The sequence below is a fragment of the Atheta coriaria genome, unplaced genomic scaffold (genome assembly GCF_025399875.1).
Source record: "Atheta coriaria isolate IRGN ID8LTWV9N9 unplaced genomic scaffold, Caltech_Dcor_3.1 hic_scaffold_2_pilon, whole genome shotgun sequence".
Lineage (NCBI taxonomy): Eukaryota > Metazoa > Arthropoda > Insecta > Coleoptera > Staphylinidae > Dalotia > Dalotia coriaria.
The window spans coordinates 2578439-2595427 of record NW_027045444.1 but is presented as its reverse complement, the minus strand read 5'-3'; the positions used below and the strand labels follow the sequence as shown (position 1 = coordinate 2595427).

Genomic DNA, 16989 nt, shown 5'->3' with positions numbered 1-16989 from the left:
AGTTACACAAGATGCAGGACATAGGACAATTCCAGGACGAGTTGGAGTTTCACAGGACAAGAAGAAGAAAAAGAAAAAAACAAGTCCTGCGCGAGGAGCGCAAACATGGAAAAGAACTTTGCGCGCAGCGGATGTTTTCACGAGTAGTTTTATTAACTGCTTGGGTCGTCCTCGCGTCCTTTTCGCATACCTACGAGTCCTGTGAGCTGGAGTCAGAGATACCTGTTTTCCTAGAGCTTTTATTCCGTGTCTTCTGTGCGCAGTTGGAGGCGTAATAAGAATTTGTTGAAAAATGCATGAAATCACGACGAATCTGAGCGAGGAAATAAAAATAAGCTGCGTGGGGGCGGTTGGACGGCGAAAATGTTGGACAAGATGGCGCATAGTGAATATAGGAATGTCTTGAAATGCGAAAAATTTAATTTTGAATTTAATAACGTTTCTACTAGTGTTATAACTAGATTCCTGAGGCGGGAAGAAAATGAGATTTTTTTAGCAAAAGTTTTGTGAGGTTTAAAGGGTGAAGGGGTGAGTTTTATAAGGATTGTTATATATCATTTTATAGGTAATTTAATTGTTTATAAGATACAATTAAAACATTTGCAATATATTATTTATTTTGTTAGTTATCGATAAAAGAGTAAAAAAAATCAAAATTAGACAGAAAAATTATAAATATTTATTTTGCACTAAAAATAAAGCATTTTAAACAATATTTATTATTATTGTTATACGTCATTTTAAAGATAATTTTATTGTTTATCAGATGCTTTTTAAATAATAACAATCCAATTATTATTTTATGAGTTATGAGTAAAAGCTCGTGAAAAAACAAGAAATTTAAAACCGAAAATTAATTATTGCAACTTTAAACATAAATAAACAATAATTCCATTATTAATAATTATTGTTTATATATACTAAATGGAAGGTAATTTAATCAGCTTTCATTTAATGTAATTTTAGTGATTCTACCTATATTAGTTCAAAAGTTATGCAATATTAATTAATAGTTTGAATTTTTTTTCAAAAAATCTGAGCTTTTCATCGTATTTTTCTTTGTGTTTTGCGTGTGCTTTGTATTTTAACACCGCTTTATGTATACGTGTCCGCCGAGTCAACAAGTAGTCCATTGTAAGCTCCGGAAAAAGCACGCAGGACGCAGGACAAAAGTGCGCTGCGCTTTTCGCATTCTTTTTCATTTCGCCATTCCGGCTGGCACTCGACCAGCGCGCCGGCAATTGCTAGCCGAGGCGAAAGCTCGCGAAAGCTTTCTCGGTAAGGTCGCTTGTCGGCTGTCGGTAAATCTGTTGTAACTGCTTCGCTTCCCAACGCTATGCCTCTATGGCTTCATTCTTTCTTCTTTTCATCTTACAACTAGTGGAAATAGTACGTGTGGGGGGCGGCTGTGGGGGCGGCAGACTATATATACACATGGAGGGTTGTTCATAGACTCCCGGCTTGAAATGACATACGGTCGAAAATTCTCCTCAGCTTTTTCTTCGTTTTCGTTTTCTCAAGCAAACTCATGTGGGCTTTTTTGCCCGCCCCCGGATTTTCTACCCTTAAATTTCTGCTAGCAGCTTGTTGCCTGACTTGCGGTTGCGATGTTCGAAAATGAATGGCGGATTCTTAGCGCACACATACAGGCAAACAAGAAAAAGCTCTGTAAGTGTTGCACCCAGTTAGAGGGTTGTCTGGGGGTGGTGGAAGGGTGGGCCAACACAGGAAACGAGCTTCGGAACGCTCGTTAAAACGAGCGCTGGCTAGACGCTAACAAACGCTGGAGATTTCTATGAAAACGAGCGGTGAGAGCTTTCGCGAGCTTTTTTTCAGGGTTTGCTGGAGCTTTTTTCTTTTTTTTTTTTAGCATTCTGTGTCCAATTGCAGACGGTAACAAGGTGCGCACAAATAAACAGAATACTGAGGTGCACCTTTCACTTTTTGACATGAGAAATAAAACAAAATGGCAGATATTAATAATAAAACATCAAAAAAGTATACTTAACTTAAGTAAAATATATACTGTGATATATCGTCTTAAAGATAATTTAATTATCTGTCAATATCAGTTTAAATATTTCAAAAATCTTTTTTGGTTCAAATGTTATTAACAAAAAATTAAACAATATGGTTAATATTTGTAATAAAACATCGAAAAAGTATATTTAACCTCAGTAAAATATATGTTGTGATATATCGTTTAAAAGATAATGTAATTATCTATCAACTTCAGTTTAAATAATTAAAAAATCTTATTTGGTTCAGAAGTTATTAACTAAAAATAAAATAAAATGACCGACATATATAAAAATCTAAAAAAAAGTATACTTAACTTAAGTAAAATACATATTGTGATACATCATCTTATAGATAATTTAATTTTCTGTCAACATTAGTTTAAATATTTAAAAAATCTTATTTGGTTCAAATGTTATTAACAAAAATTAAACAATATGGTTAATATTTGTAATAAAACATCAAAAATTATACTTAACCTCATTAAAATATATGTTGTGATATATCGTTTAAAAGATAATGTAATATTAAATCAATTTCTTTTTAAACAATTAAAAAATCTCGTTTAATTCAAAAGTTATTAACAAAAGATTTAAAAAATATCCAATTTTTATTAAAAATCCAAAAAAAGTATTCTTAACTTAAGTAAAATACATATTGTTACATATCATTTTAAAGATAATTTAATTATCTATCAAATTCAGTTTAAATTATAAAAAAATCTTGTTTGGTTCAAAAGTTATTAACAAAAAATAAAATAAAATCAGGTAAATTGAACAAAAAGGGATGTAAAAGGATATATTACCTTAAGGGATGGAAAACCCCAGGGTCCTAAGGCGTTGAAACGCATCGCAGTGGGGCGTAGGGTGCACTTTGCGGGACGCGCGTTAATGAAAGAGAATATTAATCAAAGGATAAGGACTATGTCTATACAAGCTCAGGAGAAAGCTCAGGAACACTATTTGCACTCCGACATATCCATAGTACCATAAAAAAAAAACATAAAAATATCAACCCCTTAAAAAATACAATAATTTATTGTTAGAGCTTTTTGAGCTTTCGAGCTTTTTTAAGCTCAAAATAAAAAAAATAAATAAATATTATCATACATAATATTTTAAATATATTAATAGATATTATTCAACAATGAGCTTTTAATATAATGAGCTTTTATTTTGTTTTTACATGTGAGCTTTCGTTTTTGTTTTGTTTTTGCATTCCCTTTTTCGGTCTGCGTTGGTTTGGATTTAGGTTTAGCGGATCTAACGTGTCTGCATTACCTGCAGCGACACGTCGCCGAGCTTTTACTAGCAGGGGTGGTTGCGAGCTTTGCCTGCGCCGTAATTTATTTGCAAAGTTGCGTCGCCCGAAGGTGCTAATAATGGTTGTCACGTGCAGGCATGCCATGCATGCGATTCAACTCGCAAACAAGCATTCAGGTAGATATAACCAGGAGCAATTCACCGAAAAGCTCAAAAAGCACAAAGGAACACACACTCACGCACATCTACATCTACAATCGCATACATTATTAAATCTCATACTATTTCCACCAAATAATAAATAAATATTATTTTGGTTAGGAAAATTGTTTTTGTGAGCTTTTTTTCATCTCAATCGAGAGAAATAAAGCTTTTTTTGGTATCGCGTGATTCTGCTCCTTTTAAATCTCATTAATTTCGTCGGGGAAGCGAATCAATTAAAAGTTTTCTCTCCGCGCGCACTTTAAGGATCACCGTTCTGCTTTCCTTGTGCTACGAGGCGAGCTTAGTAGTTACGCGGAAATTCTATAGTCCTGTGGAAAGCGATTGGGTATTGAGTATTGAAAGCTCTGAAAGGAAAACCAGACTTTTCCCAAGGAGAAGTTTACGTTTTCGTCGATTGCAGGTCCTTCAAATAGAAATACGCAAAACTTCAAATTGCAAAAAGCTCATTTTTTCATAGAAAAAAGCTCTCGATATTAAATTAACCAAAAACAAATAAAAAAATTAATAATCAATAAATATATTTATTATTTTCTATGAAAATGGGATTAATTATTTGGTGGACAAAGAGCTTTTGTCTATTTTTGCAGGAAAAAGCTCACAAAAAGCTCTGAAAAAAAAAGAAAAAGGTCAGTTTTTTGACATTATAACGTTTTTTAGTTGAAACAATTTGTCACGAGGCCTGGTATAACGAAAAGAGACGGACCGATTTATCCTAACTTTGACACGCGGAATCAAAAGGCAGCTAATTTCTTCAAGCGGCAAGCTCTCAAAAAAAGCTCAAAATGAAGAAAAAACAACAATTGCAAAAAAAAACAGTTTTTCATTAAACCTTTTCTTTTAAAAATTTATGGTGAACAAAATGTTTTTATTCTAATTTTACAAAAAGCTCATTTTTTTAAAAAAAAGCTCTCATAAAAAAGTTCTGAAAAAAATAAATAAAAAAATTTTCATTATTTTCTTATAGACAATTTCTGTTGCATAAAATACTTTTATCCAATTTTTACAAGAAAGCTCATTTTTGAAAAAAAGCTCTCTTTCCAAAATTATCTAAAAATAAAGAAAAAATTCTCGTTAATAATAAATCCTTTCATTATGTTGTGAGACTACGTGATAAATTATTTTGCTGCATGAAAAACTTTTCCGTCTTGCATGCAATATTTCGTCCTTAGTCCTTATTCCTTCGTTATGTTTGTTTGCTCATACAAGCGGCGAGTTTATCTCCACTCGGAATAAACATTTTAACTTGCAGGCGGTTTGTTTTCGTCCCGACGCAAGTTTTTCGCCGGCGCGGCGTTCAAACTGACTGCAAACTCGAGAAAAATGCTGAAAGCTCCCGCCCAGACGATTCTAACGATATGTCGACTCTGTCGGGATGCAATTTTAGCAATTTCGTCGAAACTGCAATTTCTCAAATACTTTATTTCGGCGCAAACTTTCCAGATACAAATCGCTACAAATTGCATTTCGGTTTAACTCCCCCGCAACTACAAGCATTTATTTCAATAAAAAATACTTTAAAATGTATAAATAATATTTATGTTGAGCTTTGTGTGGGAAAGGAAAAAGTTTGTGTCTGAAATGTGCAACTTTAAGTTGTAACACGTCAATGGTACATTGGGGGCGGCGATAAATCTTAATTGAGCGACGGTCGTAAATCGCGCCTTTGCCGACATTGTCGAACTTGCTGATAATTTGCGACGTTTTGTCGGTTTTGCAGTGAAAAGCTCCGGAAATGCGCAACATTGGTTTACAACAAAATAAAACAACAAAATCGAATATAATCAAATGAAATAGATTGGAATTGTGTTAGGGGTGAACACAGATAGTTTTGTGGTTGAACAATTTCATTCATTTCGATTTATTTCAGAGCTTTTACGGATAATAAATTTATTACAATTGGTAATTGAATTATTTTTTTGGATTTTTATTTTCTTCATGTTTAATCAACTGTCAAAATGATAAAAATTATTGTACTACAAAAATGTTGATTGCATTAAATAGTTTATTTATTTGGCTTTGCAATAATATATAAACTTGTTTTGATGTGAGCTTTTTAGAGCTTTTATTTGAGTTTTAAGAAAAACTGATATTTTTATAGTTAAATCTGCAAATGTTTACTTTTTTCTTTGTAACTTATTTCAGGATAACACCATTTACACCAAATTAGGCAGGGTAATAGTCCTTTAAATTACCTATCGAATGATATATAATTCATTATCCTGAGCTTTTACAACAAAAGTTATCGCATGCGAAACTTGACTTTAATTTTATTTCTCTTACTTTAAACTTTTTCTTCTATTTAAACCTAATTTCCTTTTGAAACGCTCGAAATTGTTTGCATTATCCTTTAGATAAAGAAGCTAACAACGTGTAACGATGGATTAATTAGATTAGACATCGTCAGTAGCGCCAGCACACGAAGCTAGACGAAGAAAATTCAAGGTTTTGAAGTGCAAGTGGAGGCGTGGAGGCGCCGGGCACCAGCAGGAACAAACAACGATGAGTCGAGGATAATTAGATTACTATCAAAAAAACAAACGCAAATATCTACCCTGGGGATAAACCGGTCTTTAAAATCAAAATATTTTTTTGATTTGTAAATTTGCTTGCGGAAATGAAAGCAAAGCTCGACTAAAACCAAACACTAATGTGAAATTTACGTATCCGTTGGCACTGTTTTTGCGCCGCTTTTAATGCCTCGCACTTTTGTGCCCCGCTTCCGGTTTTCCGGTTTTCCACTCGTGCTTTGTTCTCCGCCCAGCGCGCAGCCTGCAATCGCTGAAATGACTATTGTGGCGAATGGTGGCGTCGGTGGAAATCTTACAACTTGCGGAAAGCTCTCTGGAAGAAAAGCTCTTCGCGGAAAAACGGCCGGCATTAAGTGCTCGTTAATAAATTATCCGCGACTTAACGGTCTGAGCAGTTCATTCCTTTGTCCGCGCGCTTATAAAAGCTCAAAAAGCTCGCCTGCGACAGAAAGCTCACGGCACCCGCGAGGGACATATTCGTGGATTTTTTGATAATTGCTTTCAGATAACAAATCCTTCGTTGCTTCTTTTTTAAAATTCAACGAAAAAACAAAAAAAAAAACTTGTTTGAGCTTTCTCTGCAGGACAATAAAAGCACACACAAAAACCAGATGAAATATGATGGCGCAATCTTTCTCATTTCTTTGAGTAACCGAAAAATAAATAAATAACGCTTCGTGTATCCATGGAAAACTCGCGAGGAAAAAACAAAGAAAATCTTTTGCCGAGCTTTCAAGTTGCGCCGCAACGTCCACAGTAGATACAGATATATTTCTTGGCGTGTTGAGACTTTCTAGGACCTGCTGCTATTGAGCTTGCCTGCGGACGTGAATTCGAAGCGACGAGGAAAAGCTCCAGCGTTGCCGGAGGACACGTGTTGAATACTAAACGCAGATTTCGCAAATCCTCGCCGGCGGGCGCGATTTGCGACCATAAATTGTTTATAAAAATAAATATCAATATAAATTACGTGTGTGTCAAGCACAGGATATTTTTTAAATTATTTTTTACGCTTGATTTAAAGCTGAATCCCGGCGCCTCCACATAATATAAACCTATGTTCAAATTTTCTTATGATAAATTATGTTAATTGTAAAGTTTTTTGGAAACTTTTATACCAAAACCGGAAACAACGTTTGATATAATAGAATAAACCGGAAACTTTTTCTTTTTCCGGTTTTTTCTTGAAATTTTTGTATTTTTTACACAAAAAATGATTTTTTGAAAGAATAAACTTTAAAACTAACAAAAAAATCATATAATTGATTGAAATATTTTGTGTGGATGATTATTTGTTGTTATTATAAACAAATATCTTCCGGTGTTGATTAATTAAGTTTTAAGCGTCGTATAAATGCATGGAATTTTAAATACGGAAACGAAACTGTTGAATTGACCAAAGCGAAACGCGGGCAGCAGAAGCGGATGAATTAGAGCGGTGCGCCCGGCGCCTCCACACCACAACAAACAACAATGAATGCACTGGATGAACATGTCGCCGAGCGTTCGCGCGCGCAAAGCTCGCAAATAAAAACGAAATGCAGAATTAACGATATGCACAATGCACAAAGGATGTGGCGGTCGAGTGCGGCTAACCGAAAACCCCGCGCGGATGATATTAATTAAGAGGACGAAAAAGCTCACACAAATTGAGCTTAGTTTTTTTTCCTCTCTTTTACATTTGCTTTTCTATTGTGTTAGTCAATGAAGATGTGTTATTTTAACATTTTTATGATTTTTATGATGCGAAATTGAATTTTTAGTTTGGGGGAAAAATTTATTTTTAGGTTTTTGGTCCTTTAGGTGAGTAAAACTAGTTTACAGCTGGGGTGTCGCGTGCACTCAACGAATTGCATCGCGTACCGCACACGTCAACGGTAAACAAGTCCATAAATTGAAAGTTTTCCTTTACGGACGCCTTGTTATCCTTCGTCCTGCCGGTGCATCCTTGCTTTTATGACAGGTTTTTATCGCAAGCGTGTGAAAACCTAGGAAATGCATTTCCATTATGTCGCAAAGCGTGGTTCTATTTGGATTTTGATTAAAAAGTGAGAATCCCGGCGCTTCCACTTGATATAATCCTATGTAAATTGATTTCGTTATATTTATTGAGTTTTATGAAGTCTTTGTTTAAAAATGTTTTGTTTTTTGATTGTATCTGGATAGTTGGTTAAATTATGCGTAATTTGACGTAAAGCACAAAGCTTTTGAGCATTTGGATTGGAAGTTATTCAAGTTTAAAGTTTGGAGTGTAAATTGTTACACATTTATGGCAGAATTTTAATTAAAAATCAATAAAAAATATTATTAAACTATAATGATATTATTTAGTTATCAAAACAGATAATATTGTAAATTGTTTATAATTTGGTGATTAAATCAAAGCTCCATCATAATTAGTTTGCAAGTTATTGCAGTTTAAAATTTAAGGTATAAATTTGACTCATATTATGATGATATTTTTTCAAAAATAAATAAAAAATATGTCTGATACAAAAATAGCCAGTTTAGTAAATAAAATTAATAACAAACTAAATTATCTATCATATGTTTAAAAATTCAGAGCAATAGTCCAATTAGTTCTCGTAATATTTTGGTTTAAAGTTGAGCGTGGAAATTGTATCATAATAATTGTTATATTTTATTTAAAAATTCATAAACAATATAAACAATACAAAATATAATTATTAAACCAACAAAATAGAAAATATAATAAATTCTCTGTATTCTGCTGAAAAAATCAAAGCTCCATCCCAATTAGTTTTCATATAATCTTTGTTTGAATAAAAAATTCAAATTAATTAATATTATAAAATAAATTTCACCCACTAATAATTGATCAATATCGCTTATAGTTTTAGTTAGTGAAGATTAGAACAGTTCAAAGCTCAAACGTTGGCAAGCTTGACTTAAACTTGACTCGATATTAATAACCGCGAAAGGGTAGAGGGTTGAGGGCTGAAAAGGGGTGCGTTGGCGCATGAGAGGTAGTTTACCGTTGCTCGAGCACTAATTAAACGTGCTTGGGGTGCCGCTAACCGCAACTTTGGCACCGAGAGCTTTTGCGAGCTTTCGCGAGCTTTCCCGTCAACTTACTCGCGAACAAGGAGATAAATCTTTACAAATACATTTACGTACACATCGATTGATAGAAAACGCACCCCTTACCCAAACCCACAACAACCACCCCCGGAAAAGCTCTGCTCTCGGGGTTGTAAACACATTTTAGGAAATTTAAGGAATTTACTTTGTCGGATAGTCTATTGTATTGAGAGATTATTGGACATGCAGTCAACCCTTAAACTAGGGGTGGTTAGGTGAGTCTAACCAAAATCTAGTGCATGCGGAAGAAAAGCTCGATGGAATCCAGTTAACCGGGGCGGGTAATTTATTGTAATCCGTTAATAGTGGATTTTCCTTGAGCTTTTACCCAGCCAAATTCTGCAAAACACATATTTTATGCCAAAAGCTCTGCAATAATGCAATAACTAATTTTTTTTCTGTTTTTGTTGCAGGTAATATTCAAACCGGAAATTATCAGTGAAAAACTCTAGGTATTTAAATTTTTGTTTTATTTTTTTTGAGGAAAAATTGTGTAAATGTAAAAATTTCGCCCACAACGAGTTAAAAATTTAAACAATGCGTAATTGCTTTTCGCAACACTCGGGGTCTGGCGCGCGCAGCTTTGTAATTAAGTTTGGAAAAACTTTTCAAGCGTTTTTCATTATCTCTGTAATGCAGGCGCGCCCGCTGATAACGCGCCGAAAATTCGCATCGGACCGCGAATCAATCGAGAATTATACGAAAAGTTTGTGCCCGGCGACGAAATTAATTACTCGACCGCAAGCGTTCGATACAGAATTTTGAAACAAAATAATTTCAATCGAATTCAGCGCAAAACTTTTACAAATAACCAAAAATATTTATTGAAAATATTTGGATTCGAATCCGGGAGTTTCAGGAAGTATTTACCGCAATTTTTCCGGAAACCGGAAAACCGGAAGTGGTTTTAATTATTAGTGTATTATGTATTATTTTAATAGAAAATGATTTTTTGAATTTTTTCAAACCGGAAATGAAAATATTTATGCAGGAAATTTGTTTACACAAATGTGTGGATTTACAAACGCGATTTTCCCAATGCATTACGACGTCTATTTCTATTTTGCTAGTGTTTTCTTAGTTTTTGCTTTTTTTAAGAACATTCGTTTGGGTGCGCTTCCGACTTCCTGTTTTAGACTTTGCAAACGCAGAGAGGCAACAGTGTTTTCTTGTATTGCTCGTTTCGGTTTTCGGCGATTTTAGTGCTTCGCTGCGTTCGCATCCACGAAGCTTTTATACACTTTGCATTTTCCAAAGGGTTTGCGAGCTTTTCCATTTGCATTTACCGTGTTTTCCACTCGTCCTGGGGGCGATTTTTTGCGCTCGTTTGTCTGCAGACGCGTGCCAATTCGACCGGAAAACCAGATCCCGAATGAAAGCACAACCGAAAAAAATATTGAATATCAAGTTTTCGGAATCAAAATTTTATTTATTCAAAGAAAAATATTAGTTTTATCATTCAACTTCCGGTTTTCCGGTTTTGTGAAAAACGTTTGATTGTACTTGTAATTGCCTCAGATTTAACCCTCACTTATTATAATTCGTCCTTTATTCGAGCAAAACCCTCGAGTTGCAAAGTGCCGGTATCGTCCTTGGAGACTTCCCGTTAACTTTTCTTTGTGGCTGGAAAATGTGTGAAAATGTCGCCGCACGTAACGATAGATTTCCCAGCGGGACACTTTCCTCCTTAGGCTTTGCCGCCGCTCACTTTTCCGCCCGCCCGGAAGTCGCCGCGTTTTTTATTCGAAATATTTTCACAATTGGACTTTCAAAACAAAAACCATACGGCGTCATCCCACAGGATGTTTATTCATGGTCGACATCACACCGGAAAACCGGAAATGACGTTAACACTTAAAGTTTTTTCACTTTAAACTTTTTACGATTTTTCACTTAAACAAAAACGAAAAATAAAAAATTATGCTTAAAATTGTTATATTATCCGGATGTGAGTGCAAGGATAATAAAATAAAAATTACGACCGCACAGAAATCATTACTTGAATGAATCATAATTTTATCCTTAAATTTCATGACTTTTCATCTTTAAAAATATTAAATTTTCCTTTAGTTTTTCATATTATCCTTTTTGTTATTTATATCCTGTATATTTTAATATCCGTTGTTAGTATATTGTTTTACGTCGTTTTACAAAACGTTTCGCAACATTTTAGATCGTTCGAGATCGTTTTCCCGGAGTTATCCTTACGTTATCCTTGCCATTAAACAAAACCGGCCCGGTGGAGGCCTGTCTTTTATTACCCCCGCGAGGATTATAAAACAAATATGTAAAGAGAGGTTTCGGGCGTAAAAACAAAATACAATGTTTAATAAATCGATTTCCGGTTTTCCGGGTTTGGCAGAAAGATTTAATTTTAAGTATTTAAATGTTTAGTTTAGATGGCGGTTAAATTACGCGAATATTTTTTCAATCTTTTGGTTAAATATTTGCTTAGATGGCAATTTCCTGCCATCCTCGAGTGGATGGTGGAAATGCGAAAGGACTAACATGGCGCCGCATGGCGTGGATAAATTCCTGAGCATGTGTTTACTTATTCATACAATCACGGATGAAATCGAGCTTATATGCTTTTTTAAGTTTATTTAGGATTTTTCATACTTTCCGGAAAAGGATAATAAACTTTAATAGGAATTTTTAAAATTAATTTAAATAAATTGTATTTATTTTTATAAAATACATTAAATATTAAGATGGTAATTTGTTTGTTTTCCGGTTTTCCGGTTTTGTATTTTTTCTTGTGTACGTGTTTTGCAAAGTGGAGAAAGCAGAGGAAAGTTTTCCGATTAGAAACGCGTTTTTCCACAGCCGCAGCATATTTGTTTACTTATTTCCGCAAGTTTTCCATTTCCATCGGTTTTTCCGCGCGTAGCAAAACCGATCGTGATGGAAGCGTCGTCAATGCGGCGCGGAAAATTTGTTTGAACGCCGGCTTCCGCCGCTGTTTGTCCAACACTCGAAAAGTCTTCCCAGAAAAGTCGGAAAAGTCGGGAAATGGAAAAACCATGAAAACTCACCCGAAAATATGAAAATTGAATCGATCCTACAAACCGTAAACACACTAAATAAATAAATAACTAAAAACATAAACCGGAAAACCGGAAACCGGAAAAAACAAGTTATTTTGTCATTATATTTTTTTCGTGCAAAATTCAACAAAGTGACATTTTTCTACGGGATGACAAGTTTCAAAGTTGACACGTTTAAGGAAACTAGCGATATTACATCGTCCTGCGCGCCATCAGGCCGACGCATCAAGGACGAAGTAAAAAACAACATTTGGCAACACGTGTCGGGACCTTTATTGCCTCAAACTGTCGCAAACGCTGCAACAGGACGAAGAACTTAAGGACTCCGGACGCAAACAGCCTGCCAGGATAAAAAAAAGACAAATCGCTTCGCATTCACGCCAAACACTCAAAAAACTTACATTATATACACCAAGTGACCCGGAAAATAAAATAAAATATTGCAATTCGCTTATTATCCTTTGAATGTAATACCGTGCGACATTAGGACAATGCGAAAACTTTCACATATTGCAAAAGTCCAATAATTCAATAACAGCGATCATAAAAATTAATATTGACATCAATCATTTATCTCCTGCTGTGGGAGGATCGCCAGGATCGACAGGATAATGGAGGGCGTACGTGTTGGCAAATTGTCCTCTCTTCAATCACTTTGCGCACACACGTCCCATTCGTTTAATGCACGTTTAACAACCAGCCAGCAGTGCAAAACTCGCAAACCGGAAAACCGGAAAACTTGTGAAAAGTGACACTTGACAATGTGTCACTGCATTTTCGAATACATTACGCCGATAAAAATGACAAAATCAATTTTTTTAGCAAATTTATCACATAAAACGCGTAAAAAAGCTCTTGAGCTTTTAAATCATCAATTGTCCTTCAAACGGTCAGTCAATTGAGTGGTTTTTCCTGTTTAAGTTCCACTCCGACGAATGCGTCATTACTTGTGACGAATTAGTTGAGGATAGCGTCATTAAAGCTCACAAAAAGCTCGCGAAAGCTCAGGAATGCATTCGCAAAGCTAGGAAATATTATTAAATGCTCTGAACGATGAAAGTGGTCTTGACAATCATGACAATGATTGATGTCCTTTGGAGTCCTTGGACGTGCACTTTGCAATCTTACATTTTTCGTGACATAAATATCAAAAATAAAAAAGCTCTAATACTAATATTTAAAAATAGGTTAGAATCCTATTAATAGTTGGTTTTTATGTTTTCCACGCTTGATTTGTTTTTGATGTGCTTTCACATGATGTCAATCAAGCTTATTTTTTATGTTATGAGAGGGTGAGCTTTCCGGACCCTTATTTGTGTTTATTTATTTTTTTTTTGTGTGAATGTGGGAATGTGTTTGAGTGTGATTTTGGTTACACTGTGATTTCGTTAGCAATTTTTGGTAATTTGCAGTGGGAGCTGTTTTTCCAAGCCAGGGATAAAAATAGGGGATGATAAAGAGAGTGAGGGTGGTTATTCACGCCGGCAATTTGCGCGTATTATCCGCACGGTTTTTCGCAATTTGACGCAGGCGGAAAGATAAGTGACGACGGCGCCGCAAATTTCCACCCTTCAAAAATTAAGGGATGAAAAACGTCAATGTGGAATAATAAATAACACAATTGTAAAAATTGAGGGGTTGGTGTATTATTAGTGGATTAAAATTTGAGAATTTTACTAGAAAATAAAATTTTAAAGAAAAATCGATTTTTTTGCAAAAAAGAAAAAATTTGTGAAAAAATTAAAATTAGGGGTAGTTTTATGTTTATGATGTCAACGTTGGTATTGACAATTAAATTACACAATAATATTTTTTTCAAGACGGTTTTTGGTAAATTAACTAAGAAAAATCATTTTTTGCAAAAATTTTTCCAAAAAAAAATTCGAAATTTGCAAAAAAAATATTTTTTAGGGAAAAAATTTTATTTAGGGGTGGTTTTATTGCTTATGATGTCAACGCTGACACAATAACTTTTTTCAAGAACGGTTTTTTTGTTAAATAACTGAAAAAAATCATTTTTTGCAAACAAATTTTTCTAAAATTCAAAAAATTTCCCAAATAAATTTTTTTTTCTAAAATAAATAAATATTATATTAAATAAAGTACTTCTACACTTTAGAGGTACTATTTTTTCCATGTTTATTTTTCTTTACAACCCTGACAGTGAAAGTTAAACTAACATATTTTTTTCGTGGTTATCCTGAGCTTTCAGTTAGGGGTAGTTGTGTCGCCGTGACACACCGTAGCTTTAATCAAAATTCATGGCCGAGCCCGACGGCGGATATGTTTCGGAAAATGAAATTTCCTCGTTTTGCGTCGGTTTGACACCCCCGAACACACACACCCCTTGTCACAGTCACTCGTCCTGTGTGAGCTTTCCAAAATAAAAAAAACCTACAAAAGTCTCCCACGTAACAAATATAAATATGCGGTAACAGTGAAATTGTCACCCTGCACATGTCGGAATTTATCCGCCTTCCTAAAAACACAAAAGACAATTGTCCTTAACCTGTCCTGGGGGCGGCAAAATACGAAAAAAATTTTATTTTATTATTTTTAAGTTTTTTTTGTGTTTAAAGTGTAAAACGAGTAAAAAGTGTAAAAGTGGTAAGTGGCGGCATGTGTTAACCCGGGGGCGGCAACAAAAAAATTACGGACGCACACTTTCTGACACGGAAATATGCATGAAAAATCGCGCCGACATATTGCGGCTGCACTCACACGGCGTTAAAGTGCGCGTCGTTTGCATGCCGCCCCCCGAGAAAAGTGCAATCTTTAACGGACGAGAAACCCAACCAACCGCCGACGCACTCGAGCATAATCATAAATCACTTTTTCACTACAAAGTTTTTCGTCTTATGAACACAAAAAGAAAAAAATTAATATACAATGTGGTTAAATAAATAAATTGAAAATATCACGATATCAATATCATTTATGAACATTTTTGAATTTGAAGCGACTTGGAAATATGATCGGGAAGATAGATATCGGATGATTTTCCTTGGGTGCGGAAACGATCTGCGCGTGCGGTGCGGAAAACTTGTTTCTGGTGGAGGCGCCGGGCAACGCGCAACCTTATAACTTTCACGCGCGCCAAGGCGAATGATGAAAAAGTAACACTTGCGAGGATATTGGAAAACTTCAATTTTTCATGTCACATATTCGATTTTTAAAATTTCCTGATGGCTGATATTGCGTTTTCTCACTCCGATGTAAACACCCGTGAGTGACAAGCAAATAAAAAAGGATTTAAGTGAAAAAAAAAGTAAAATTCCTATCCGTTAACTATTTCTTGTTGCAAGTCGTAACCCTTTACAAGAATTTGTTTCCTGCGATGAATTTCGCACGAAAGGGTCAATAGATTGCGAGGGTCTTTTTCCGGGTCATAAATTTCCTGCCGGATGTAGTCCGCCGCCATCTTCGTCCTGCGTGTCCTGTAGGTACACACGCCAAGTCTACCGTTTTCGTAATCAAATAGAACAAATGTTCCGTTTTGATTATTCGCAGGATTTAGTGCCATTGAGGCCATTATAAGGACTATTTTGAAACGTTTGCGTGGAAATCGTGGAAATTTACTAGGAACACAACAATTACACGCTGACAATTGAGTTATGAATGTATAAACATAATTTATTACACAAAAACACAAAAATTTTTGATTATCTTGAAAATTTTCCGGTTTTTTGATGAATTTTTGATGAAAAACATTGAATTTCATTTGTTTTTCAAGTTTGGTGTATAAATGAGAGTTTGGAAAAGCGTGTGTTTGTTTTTGGACGTTTTCATCCCGGGAAACTTGTTGGATTTGCGGCGAACTTCATTAAAAACTTGCGCCGCGCAGCCTTAATTCACTTTTTGGAAAACTCGAAAATTATGTCCGGAATTTGTAAATCACAGGCGACACTCGAGAGTTTTCCGGACACGAGTTTTTCCACCCCGGCTGAGTGTTTGCCTTGCAAGGACGAAACGCAGGAGTCTATTAATAATGCAAGCATCTGGCGCCCGCGCAAGGAGCAAGGGGAAATCTGCCAGGATAACGCTGTCACGGACATGCATTGCAAGGATGCTTGGATTACGCAAAGGACGATGAATCGGTGTTTTTCTGAAACAATTTTATTTTATTACCACAAGTTTTGTTTTGCTTCTTTTGGGGAGAGACTCAATAATAAATAATTGAAAAAGTTTTCCACAATTTGTTCACAAAAAAACAGGAAAATTTTTGATTATTTTGCAAAAGATTTAAAAAAAAAAGAAAATTTTTAGTTTTTTTTTTTTGGTATAAAAAATTGAAAAAAAAAAAGAAAATTTTTTATTTTTTTTTTAAAATTTCTTGAATTTTGAAAAAAACAACAAATTTTGATTTTTGGAAACCAAAAGTTTGCTATGTTCTTTAAAAAATTAATAATAAATATTTTTTTGCTGTTTTTCTTTCAAAAAAGAAAATTTTTGATTTTTTTGCAAAAAAAATTTTTTTTATTCAGCATTCTACGTGCCAGTTCCTTGCTGAAATCCCTGAGAGTCAATCAGTTCTATGCACGCCTCGCACGCGTCCTGAACGACCCGATATATCCTGCCCCCGCCGCCCCCACATTGCGAGTGTCGAATGAAACGTAATATAACTTCACTTAACAACTTCCATTTCATTGAAAACGTGACCGGAGTATTCCACGACTTCTTTCTCTGGCGCGCCGATTTTCCCAGGACCTGGCGCGTCCTGTTGAGCGCGTTTCGCGCACATATCGTTTCCCAGCCTTTTCTCGTGCACTTGTCCCCCGTCAACCCCTTTGGCGCGCACACGCCCGA

At 35.1% G+C, this 16989-nt stretch overlaps 1 protein-coding gene across 1 annotated transcript in view; it reads right to left on the bottom strand.

The window, feature by feature from the left end:
* Nucleotides 1-1856: 1856 nt before the first annotated feature.
* The window catches only part of LOC135803323 (uncharacterized), a 78947-nt gene continuing 63814 nt past the window's right edge, over nt 1857-16989 (bottom strand). Inside the window, exon 3 of the mRNA XM_065316915.1 lies at nt 1857-1873. The gene's annotated coding sequence lies outside the window, so the exon portion shown is untranslated. The remainder of the gene's footprint in view (nt 1874-16989) is intronic.